This window comes from Thunnus thynnus, chromosome 20 (genome assembly GCF_963924715.1).
Source record: "Thunnus thynnus chromosome 20, fThuThy2.1, whole genome shotgun sequence".
NCBI lineage: Eukaryota > Metazoa > Chordata > Actinopteri > Scombriformes > Scombridae > Thunnus > Thunnus thynnus.
In genome coordinates this window covers 7,697,709-7,706,217 of record NC_089536.1, presented here as the reverse complement: position 1 = coordinate 7,706,217, position 8,509 = coordinate 7,697,709, and the positions used below count along the sequence as shown (strand labels likewise).

Below are 8,509 nucleotides of genomic sequence, written 5' to 3'. Positions count from 1 at the left end.
TGAGAGGAGCACAACAACTGTGAGAGAGCTCTGACAATGAATGACAGCTAATTGAAATCTGGAAAGAGTGGAAAGAAAATTTCAACCGTTTAGTGTAGAGATTGTCTCCCTGCTAACTACTGCTGTTGATGGGTCGGGTTAGTCAGCACGGCTAAGAGCAGACTGATGAATGAAAGCTGCCGCCACACAACATATTGGATTAAACCATGTGGGTGACGAATTTGGCCAAAGTCCTCATGGTGCCTACCTCTCTCTCCCTCTCTGTCTCCGTCGCCATCCCGCACCCACACATCAGAGTTCATCAAGTCCCATCGAATCCTTGTGTGGTCAGAGGGAACATGTTTTCTTTCCTGCTTTCACCATTTTATGTGCAACCGCAACATATTTCCCGTGTCTAATCCCTCTCCCTGTCTCTCCTCTCTGACTTCTTTTTCCTGTTTCCCTTCTTTAATCTGTCCTCCTCTGTCACTTATGGCATACGCCCCAAGTATCTGGCTAATGTTTTAAATGTTGAGTTAAATACCCACACTCTGGGTAAAGCAGTTGCTCTTCGGGAGAAAGCATTCATTATTTACACAGAGAGGAGGCTTGGAGGGAGACCGAGAGGAGAGAGGGAGCAGCAGACAACAACACATTAGTCTGATCACCGAGGGATATTTCATCTCGTTGAGAAGCAGTGTTTCATAATGCGCCGTCACGGGATGTTTTAATGCAGCTGAGAGAAAAATGCATCTGGAAGGGTTTGTGCTTTGCAAGGAGGTGGGCGGTCTGTGATGGATAAAGGTGCAAAGGAAATAAACACTGCAGACCTTCAAAGAACTTCTTCGAGGCTGTAGGTCACCAGAGTTACTACCAACTGGCAATTACCACCGCTTGAGGCCAAAGCCAGTGTGGAAATACCCTAAAGTGCAATGTTACTGATGTCCACTAGATGCTGGTTCCAATTGACTCCCATTCAAAAAGTGTCAAGAAATAAATCAATAAATTTTTTCAACAAATCAGTATGGTCACAATCGCTAAATTCAGGCCTACTAATAAGTGTACTGGTGGTCATTTAGGAAATTATTGCTCTGTTAATATAATTTGAAGGCTTATATAGTTTTGATCTCTGCCGTGTGGGTGTTGATTGACAGTTTGCTTACCTGCTGCTCTCACCAGCTCCTGGAGGAAATATTGTATAACAGCATTCTGTGAGGGTCTTGGCTAGCATTTGTTTCGGTCCAATGCGAATCAATGGGTGAAATCACACCTAGCTACGTCCATCTTTATATACATTCAATGGTTACTACCTAGCTTTCTAGGGTTAACATTTTAAAGGAATGAACATTCAAAGGGGACCCACCTGAAATAAAGCAGCTCTTCCATGTTCCAAGGTTTCCTGATGGATGATGGACAGGTTCAGTTTTTCAATTCATAAGTGCATAAGTGATTTATGTCAGTTATATTATAGATTAGTTACGATGGGTCAAATTATTTAAACTTTTGACAGCAATGCTCTTATCCCTGAGCAGATCTGTCGAGGAAGTTGGATGACAAAGGCTGAAGTGTTACTTCAAGTCAAACTGGTGTCTTACGGCCAGAAAAAGAGGGAAATGGGACATGACAAACTGCAGTGTTGACAGTCAGGGTTAAATTTGACACAAAACAATAGAAGTTCATGGCAACGAAAACAAAGCCACAGTGCGACAGTCAGTCTTGTAACATTTTGCTCGTAAAACTGTTTTCGTGCTCGTTACAGTCTAAGGTTAACGGCCATGTGCTTGTCCTGCACTTGTTTTCCAGCCGACTTTTGGAATTCCAATAAAAGTCATCCATTTTGTCTGTGCTCAGTATCCTGTGTTTGGACACTGCAAGGGGAGAGGACCCGCTGAGATCTCTTTCACTAACAGATGGGAACTTGTGGGTCCATTAGGCTGAGAAGCACGCTTCAGCAGGTTCAGTCAAGAACGCTGCAGAATCTATTGATTCTCCGGTGAAAAGAAAATTACAATCCAGACATCTAGTTTACAATTCTTAGGAGCTTGCTGGAAAAGCCATCTCATTTATGTGATAGTGCCTTGCTGGGAACGTTTTCTTGTTCACAGATATGTGTGGTTTGAGAGCAGAAAGATGATGGATGTGCTACACATTTGCCACCTGTGCTTCCACAAACAAGATGATTTTGATCTGTTTAACATTAAAACTCCAATTAATCTCTGTGTCATTTGAGTCAGGGCTCCTCCTGCAGTTTGCTGTTGTTGATCCAGTTTGATCCTCACACCCTATAGTGGACCCCAACAGTCCTGAATCAACCTCATGGCCTTACTCTCTCTCTCTCTTCTGCTGGCTGCAGGCCGGTAATGGGGGATAATGGGGCAGAAACTGAGATTCTGTCTGGTAAGTAACAACAGGGCCTGCTGCAGATGCAATCACAACACAGCAATGCAGCTGCCTTGTAAAGCTTTCAGTATGCTTTAAACGAGCTAGTATGTTGTCCAAACACATGTAGAGGCAAATGTAATAATACCTGTTGGAATGGCCACACTTGAAGTTTTGATGTCTTGGGGAACTCTTGATGGACTGCTATGTACATATATATATATATATATATATATATATGTACATATATATAGATGCAATGCGAGGGTCACATGACCGATTGTCTCGGAAGGTGTCAGCTGGCAACATTTTGTTAGCCCTGCTAGCATTACTTGTATTGAAGATGAAGGTTTAAAGGACCAGCATGTAGGATTTAGCGGCATCTAGCAGTGAGGTTGCAGATTGCAAGATTGCAACCAACTGAATACCCCTCTCCCTCCTCCTCCCCCTCCAAGCATATAGGAGAACCTATGGTGGCCACGAAACTTGCAAAAAATGCAAAAGGTCCTCTCTAGAGCCAGTGTTTGGTTTGTCCATTCTGGGCCACTGTAGGAACGTGGTGGTGCAATATGGCCAGCTCCGTGGAAGAGGACCTGCTCCCTGTGTAGCTATAAAGGGCTCATTCTAAGGTAACGAAAACACAACAGTTCTTATTTTCTGCTAAATTATTGCCGCTAAATTCTACACACTGCCCCTTTAAAGGTGAAGGTTCATTTTAGTACATTCCCCTTTATTTGCCATGGCCCTTCAAGCCAGTCTTGACACTATCAAGCATATTACCTGTTCAGCTTTGTGATACCTGTTTGACAATGCCTGACAAAGATCTGTTAGATCAAAAATAATTGCTCCATTAATTTTGCTTGAAGCTATTAGTGCAGTGTGCGGATCTTGTCTCTGTTTTCTGTCTGTAGAAATGACACATAGCTAATGAACAGGGCACAGCTCAATTACACTGTTGTAATAAGACAGCAAACATAATTTTCATTAATCAAGTCTTAATGAAATGTCTCCGTTGTAACATTTTTGTTGTTGTTGTTGTTGTTGTCGTTGTCATAGAGTAAACACGCTAACAGATTAGCTCGCTAACTAGTGTTAGCTCTGGTCAGTAACATGACCCTTGCCTTGCAGCAGGTGGTGAAAAAGTTGCTTCTCTCCCTTTTCACTAAGCTCTGGTTCCTAACAATACTAATGTTTTTTGGGTTTTTTGTAAAATTTATTTCAGTCCAATATTTCTATTAATCTGTTGATTTATCAGTCATGTTACACAAATAACAGAAAGCAAGAGTGGTTTGTGTTTCACAATGTTGGGTTTTCTTGAAGGGCTTCAATCCTGCTGTGATGTGTTTTGTGATCGTCTGCTTAATCAGTGATGGTGACAACAGGTGTGCATCATTAGCTGCACTAAGCAGTGAGTCACTAAGCATTGTTGAGGTAGGAAGGGTAAAACTGTTTTGTATAATTTGGTTTTCTCATGACTGTGCATGTGCAACCATAAAAAGTTGTTATTGTCAGCAGTAAACAAGAAATTCTACATGAATGTTTTTATATGTTTTGAAAGCTTTTTATCAGTCTAGCTCACCCTACGGCAACCTGAGTAGATGGGACGTTCCAGTTAGTCGATTCTGAGAAGGTAAAAGGCCAGTCAGTGGTCAATTGTAATGAGAGGTAGTTGGCAGCTTGCTGTGAGGCTGTATTTTTTGTTTGTTTTTTTTCTTTTGCTTCAATTTAAGTTATTTTCCCAATTTCCCAGTGTTAATTTTTGTTTCTGTTCTATTAATATTTTTTGTTAAACATCACCATTTTCACACATACCCCTTTCTGCCAACCTGCTCTCCCAACATACAACCCCCCTTTTTAAAGTTTTCCAGTGCCAAACAACATCTTCTGCCATTTTTTTTATGAGGTGGCAGCACTACAGCAATGCATTGTACAAATGGGGATAACAGAGTAGACTCTCAGGGTGTCTCCTCCTCGATCTAATTGTAAAAGTGGTTCAATCATAGCCATCACTTTAGGACTGTCATAAACATACAGTTTCTAGAATTTACCATCCTGTCAGCAGCAGCCCTCAGTGCTAAAAGACCTTTTTGATGAGTGACATCAGATTAAAATAACAATACTTACTCCAATTTACAGGCTGGCCAAATATATGCAAATAACAACTCAATACAAGAGATGATGTCCAGGTGTGCATCTCTCAACACACAACTCATCAAACCTTGAAGTAGACAAGCGACTGCAGCAGGAAACTGTGCCATCTGTCAGCTAACAATAAGAGGATGAAGCTACAGCGAGCACGTGATCAACAAAACTGGATGACTGGGGAGTAGAAAAAGATTGAGTATTCCAGCACATCACAGTTTGTTGATGGCAGGGTCACAATTTGGCATAAGCAGAATGAATCCTGGAAACCATCCTCCCTGGTGCCAACAGTAAAGTACGACACTCATTCAGACCAATTAGTTCTACCTGTTTTTTTTAGTGAACTGTACTTGAACATTATCATTTACCACATAACCATTGTTACTCTTAGCTCACGACTGCTGCCTTTTTCAGATCTCTATTAGGCAAATAGATGATGCAATGAAGAATGTATTATCTCAAAATGGTGCAATCAATGTGAAACAAAATGAATTAATCCTGCTCAGTCCCCAAATCTCCCTCCTAACACAGCAGTTTCACTAAACAGTGGATAAAGCTGTTCACAATATAAACTCAACTCCCCTTGTGGAGCTTTTACTTCTCCTTGTTGAATTCATAGACTGTTATCAATCCAGAGTACACCAAGTTCAAACTTACACCCTTGGGAGTTTGTCAAATTGAACACAATAGTTCAAACCCACAGGAACAGGATTACGCAGTATAACTTAATTTGCAACTGGGACAGCAGTGTTCCTGCTGACATCACCGGATCTGGTGGTTACATTTTTAACATAACTGTGTACCTGTTGTGTGACAAATTTGGAGCTTATTTGGCTAAGTATGACCTGGGTGTAGGCTGTGACTTGCATCCCAGAGAAGTGCAGAAAAAGAAGTAGATGAGGAAAGGCCTGTTGTTTTGTGACCAAAAGTTTATTCCTAATTTCTTCATAATAACAATGTATGCTGTAATTTTTTCCTAAAACAGGATATATTTTGTCAGACACGCTCCCAGAGTAGCCTAGAAAATCAGTCTGGGTATGTTCATGCCCTGAAGGGAAAAAAAGTCTGAAAACCACTAACATACTGGGACATGTTAGAGAGTTGGAAAAGCAAGGATAGACTGGGTAACAATCTGAGGGAGGACAGCAGCTTGTTTGAGAATCCTATCTGCTGCTGGAGCTCCTGCATGAGCTGCTGCTGTGAGAGAGATAATAGTTTTGTCCCTCCTCCAGGCTCCCTGTCTGCTTTTGGTAAAGCAGACTGGCCCATTTATGAGTCAGGAGGAAAGTGGGGTAGGACTGACTGGGTGGAGGGATGGATGAAAAGATTGGAGAGGGGTTGTTGAGAATCTGGCCTCGGGCACAAAGCAATGTCATACTGCTATGATTCATGTGCTGGCAGTTTGGAGGCAGTATTTCATGCCTTGTTTTGTGGCGGTGGAAGTCGAAGCGGTGGTTGTATCAACCTGTATGTTGCTCATGTGCATGCGAGTGTGTGTCTGCGGTCTAGGTTACTATAGGATAGCAATTATGAAGCAACGTCTCTGTCTCATCACGGCTTACCTCTCAGCCTGTCAGTCTCAGGTCCTTGTGGTTGCACTTCAGTAGTTAAAATAATAATTTGGGCCAGGAGAAAATTGATTTACTGTGATTCAGGGTGGGAAATGCGCACCAAAATGACTTCCTGGAGCAGCACTGGAATAATTTAGACAGATGTTGGAAGACAGATGATGATATACAGAAATATTGTGGGCAATATTAACACTGCCAAAGGAGTTGATTTGTGATTAATTGCATAATAGACAAAGTTTCGCAAGAAAAGTTCTGAACAAATTTAGTACCTTGTTGTTCACTTTTAATTTCTTTCTGGGGATCACAAATTAGACACCAATTGACTGGTGTATCATCACCCGAGGCACAAGTCCTCCCTATGAATCATCATTGAAATTTAATAGCATGCAATAAATTTGTCATGAAAAACACTACAATTATTACTTATTTGGAGCAACTTATGTTAATTTAAATTACAGCAGTTAGCTGACGCAAGTTTGTAATGGGTGTGTGTGTGTGTGTGTGTGTGGTGCTGCAGAGTGGCCAGCGTACAGCATACCTGTGGTGTTTCTTCTCACTGTAAAGTACAGGGTGGTGCAGCTGCTCCAAAACAGAGAGGTTAAGCAGGCTGGAGTCCAAAACTGAGGCTAACTCTCACTCTGGCACCAAGCAATGGATTTCTAGTACAGCATGTGGAAGTGCTTTTGGCTTGGAGGAGCGTTAGCCAGTTTAAAAAAAAAAAAAAAAACTGTAAAAAAAAAAAAAGAAAACGAATGATGGCAAAAGTGGCCCCTGCATAAGGATAAAGGAGCTGGGACAAAGCACATTACTCTTCATTTTTTGTCACATCCAACTTGCCAGCTACCATACGGTGGAAAAACAACAAGCCACAGAATTATGATGAATGCAGTCAAAAGGGGGGGGGGGGAGCGGCTGCTAACTCGAATAAAGCTGCTTGCATACAATCTTTAAATTTAGTTTCATTCGAGGGAGCAGAGCATTTCATTTTAGATTAAATTACCGCTCTTGCCAAATTAATCAAATTTCCTCTGAGCTGTTCCTCACTCTGCTCTTTTTTTTTTTTCTTTTTGGTTTTGTTTTTTTTTGGTCTGGTGAGGCAGGATCAGTTTTGATAGCACATCATACAGGATTTTACACTTTAACAAGCCACTTTAAGGTAGCTACCCCTCCTGACTTGACCTCCTCGCCATGACACGGCCAACACCCCGGACTATGACAGGCTTTCAGCAGTACTCAGGGTTATCATCAAGTCCATCCACCAGTCTCAAGGCTAATATCAATGTCTCAAGGGTGCGCAGATAACCATCATTTTCCTCCCTCTAAACCCTCCTGCGGTCCCTCGAGTGGAGGCTCAGCTGTCTCCTAAAGCCTGTTTTTACTTCACCCCTCTGCTGTTGTCACAACATTTTCATTACATTGCAGCTTAAGACCTTAATGACCCCCTTCTAAGACTAAACATGAGGTCAAACAGGGTGTTGCCTGGACAAAAAGCAGGAGAGGCGACAAGGGATCTGCTTCGTAGTCACCCTCTTTACGCCTCTACGCCATAATGAAATTAGCTTGATACAAAATTCATCCAAGCTGCAAAGAATGTCTATGAAGACCCTCTTTTCTAAAAGTAAGATACATCAACTAGCCATGTTTGCAAAATGAAAGGATCTCTCCCCCGCTTACTTCCACAATAAGCAGCTTCCCCCCTGCCTGTATGGTCTCCATAGCTGGTCCGCTTTACAGCTCTGTAAAACAATGGATAAAATGAGCACTAAAGAGAATAAAATCTCATGTTTGATGTGTTTGGAGACACTCCAGGTGCTCACTCATACCAGCTACCACTTCAGGTAACTGCTGCTGGATTTGAGGAGAGTTTCCCTGTAGAATAAAAGCAGCACAACCCTGCTGAGACAACAAAAAAGGGCACAAGCTTTCTGTAAATGTGGTGATTTTTTATTTATTTATGACTAAATTGGCATACCAGGTAGTCTGAATTAAAAAAGAAAATGTTACAATCTATAAAGTAACCCTAGTGCTTCCATGGTGCACTTCATGTGGTTAGTTTTAGGTATCAGATTGGACATTGCTCAGTTTTTGTAACTGTAAAATGTTTCTTTGAAAATTGAAAAATTGCTTTGTTGGAGCGTACAGCTCGGTGGGGAAAGTGCTGCATGAGAAGACAAGTTCAAGGGAAATGTCCTTCTACCATAGTTATGATTAATTTTGTTTGTGGAATTTAAGACTTGATTTTGACTTTTGGCACATAGAAGTGGTTCTGTATTGGATTATTTTATGTGGAAAGCTGTGGTGAATAGCGAGCATTCTTCCAGTTTTTTGCTTTTTTTTTTTTTTTTTTTTTTTGCAGTGGTATACTAAAACAATGTAAAATCTGTCAGCTATTGTGAGGATTGGCTAAATTTGTGTGAATTCCTGGACAAACTGTTTAG

General features: G+C 41.4%; 1 long non-coding RNA gene across 1 annotated transcript in view; it reads left to right on the top strand.

Moving 5' to 3' along the window:
• Positions 1 to 2,741: 2,741 nt before the first annotated feature.
• The window catches only part of LOC137171580 (uncharacterized), a 56,682-nt gene continuing 50,914 nt past the window's right edge, over positions 2,742 to 8,509 (top strand). Inside the window, exon 1 of the long non-coding RNA XR_010924788.1 lies at positions 2,742 to 2,987. This is a non-coding gene — a long non-coding RNA (uncharacterized lncRNA). The remainder of the gene's footprint in view (positions 2,988 to 8,509) is intronic.